The 2,880-nt window shown below is 50.7% G+C and overlaps 1 protein-coding gene across 9 annotated transcripts in view; it reads left to right on the plus strand.

Moving 5' to 3' along the window:
* The first annotated feature begins 1,202 nt into the window (after positions 1–1,202).
* ASCC2 (activating signal cointegrator 1 complex subunit 2) overlaps positions 1,203–2,880 on the plus strand; it is a 50,674-nt gene continuing 48,996 nt past the window's right edge. For 3 of the 9 annotated variants that reach the window (XM_017499648.2, XM_037728219.1, XM_037728221.1), the window contains exon 1: positions 1,234–1,321. The gene's annotated coding sequence lies outside the window, so the exon portion shown is untranslated. Of the gene's footprint in view, positions 1,322–2,880 lie in introns of all 9 variants that reach the window. The other 6 variants (XM_017499649.2, XM_037728220.1, XM_017499645.2 and 3 more) reach the window with 4 other exon arrangements.

The raw sequence follows: 2,880 nt of genomic DNA on the forward strand, positions 1-2,880 counted from the left end.
GGTTTCACCATGTTGACCAGGATGGTCTTGATCTCTTGACCTCGTGATCCACCCGCCTCGGCCTCCCACAGTGCTGGGATTACAGGCTTGAGCCACCGCGCCCGGCCTTGTGTTGTTACAAGTTTGTAGTGATATGTTACATAGCAATACATAACCAATATAATATCCAGCCTCTCTCATCTCATTTCTGGTTTACAAGCCAGGTCTCCTATTTCCTTAGCACCCTGCATTCATCACATTGACTCATTGCTATTGGTTTTCTTGCACTCCCTATCTCGTAAGCTCCTTGAGGACAGGCACTGAATGAACTAAGCATTCCTTGTAGCCCCAGTGCAGACAGCAGGGATTGGCAGGAGGGTCCTGGGAAATATTTCACAATCCCAGGGCGGGGTTGTGTTCCCCATTCAGGGGCTTCCATAACACCCCAATAATGATGGTGGTTGGTTTTGAATTCTTACTGTGTGCCAGGCACTGAGAGGAAGCCAGAGATGTGTGTTCTTAACAAGTTTTCTGTGAGGATTCTCATCCATAGCAGGCTTAGGGACCACTAAACCTACATTACCTGAGACATTCTGTAGAATAATTGCATCCTTTTCTTACAATAGCTATACTTGTACCTCCCCCCCCAAAAAAACTGTATTACATACATACAGAAAAGTGCACCAATCTTAAGTGTACAGTGTGATGAATTTTCCAAAGCATCTACATGGCTATCACCGAGATGAAGACAGTGGGTGACCCCAGCCTCACTGTGGCCCCTCCCAGTCCACAGCCCCAGAGGAAACCACCAATCTTAACACCATCGCCACTCATGAGTTCTGTCTGTTCTAGAATTTCCTGTAAATGAAATCGTAGTCTGTACCTGCACATCTGCTTAACGTTATGTTCGTGCTTTTTGACTTGTTAAAATTTCTCTTCTGGATTAAATATGTAAAACGATGACTAAGGAGGTCGAGCAGAAGGTGGAAGCCTGGGATTCCGAGACGCCTTCTCAGGTGCCATACTTGGATTTCCCAAGAGGTGTAATCACATAACCCGCCCTCAGCTGACCTATCCTCTGCTTAAGCAGGAAAGGAGGTAACAGGGGATGTCGGCGTGGCTACAAACGGCCGAGTGCGGGGCGGAGTTTTAGGAATAGAGGTGGGGACCTGGTCCAGCTTCCGGGCGGTAGTTCGCCCTGGGGGCGGGGGCTAGGCCGAGACTTCCTGTCTGCTCCCGCGGAATCGCCGTTTGACCCCGGAAGTGCGGGCTCGCAGGGAGCTGTCACCGTGGTTGGCAGCGGCGGCGGCGGCGGCAGAGAGCCAGTGGTGGAACCGCCGAGGTGAGTGAGTGGCTGGTCCCTGCTGGATGCGGAGCGCGGGGCCCCGGAGGAGCCGCGGCTGTACCTTGGGCAGCCTTGGCTCTCTCACCCTCTGGCCTCCATTGCGGGGCCAACACTTATGGTACTGGAGGAGTTCTGAGCCACCCCCTGAGGCTAGGCCGCCAGGGTCAGGAACCCCGGGATCGAAGTTCGGCCCCAGAGTGGCCTTGGACCAGCCACTGTCCCCCTACGTCCTCACACCTGGGGCTTCAGCTCCCTCAGGGTTCATTCATTCCTTTAGCAAATATTTGTGGAGTGCTTCCTATTTGCCAGACACAGATATAGGCATTGGGGATACAAAGAAAGCAAGACAGACAAGGTTTCTGCCCTCATGGAGCTTACAGCCTAGTGGGAGGAGATGGCCAACGACAAGCAAATGCACTAGATCATTAAAGCTATTACAGTAACTGGGAGAGTGGATACTATAGGCAAAGCAATCAGGTCTCTGAGGAGAGTAATATTCTATTGAGAGACTAGAGGAATGGTGACAAAGAAACTGACAGAGCAGAAGCCCCAGGAATGCTCCCAGGCCATACTGTAATTGGGTGCTTGTAGGGAGCTCCCCTCCCTTTCCTAGCTTTTGGCTTTTGCTGCCCTGCCCCACAGAGGAATACAACGGTGGACACAGACATAGTCATGATTGTTGTTTGTCCTTTTGGAACTTAAAAGTTCAGACTGTCTAGTTAATTTCTTCCCCACTCCCCACCAAGACAGAGTCTTGCTCTGTTGCCCAGGCTGGAGTGCAGTGGCTCAATCTTGGCTCACAGCAACCTCTGCTTCCTGTGTTCAAGCGATTTTCCTGCCTCAGCCTCCCTAGTAGCTGGGATTACATGCGCACCACCACTCCTGGTTAAATTTTTGTATTTTTAGTAGAGAGGGTGTTTCACCATGTTGGCCAGGCTGGTCTCCAACTCTTGGCCTGGTGATCTGCCCGCCTCGATCTCCCAAAGTGCTGGGATTACAGCTGTGAGCCACCTCACCTGGCCTGCCTAGTTAATTTCTTTTCTTTTCTTTTCTTTTTTCCTAGATGGAGTCTCGCTTTGTCACCCAGGCTGGAGTGCAGTGGCATGATCTCAGCTTACTGCAACATCTACCTCCTGGGTTAAAGCGATCCTCCTGTCTCAGCCTTCTGAGTAGCTGGGATTACAGGTATGCACCACTACACCCAGCTTTTTTTTTTTTTTTTTTTTTTTTTTTTAGTAGTACAGACGGGGCTTCACCGCGTTAGCCAGGATTAAGTCTCGATCTCCTGACCTCATGATCCACCTGCCTTGGCTTCCCAAAGTGCTGGGATTACAGGAGGGAGCCACTGTGCCTGGCCCTGCCTAGTTAATTTCCACAGTCAAAAACTCAGGTCTTCCTTAACATCTCTTCTCCCTCAGGTCAGGTCTCTCTTTTATTTTTTTATTTTTATTTTTGAGATGGAATCTTGCTTTGTCGCCCAGGCTAGAGTGCAGTGGTGCGATCTCGGCTCACTGCAACCTCTGCCTCCGGGGTTCAAGCAATTCTCCTGCCTCAGC

The sequence above is a fragment of the Cebus imitator genome, unplaced genomic scaffold (genome assembly GCF_001604975.1).
Source record: "Cebus imitator isolate Cc_AM_T3 unplaced genomic scaffold, Cebus_imitator-1.0 Scaffold258, whole genome shotgun sequence".
Taxonomy (NCBI): Eukaryota; Metazoa; Chordata; class Mammalia; order Primates; family Cebidae; genus Cebus; species Cebus imitator.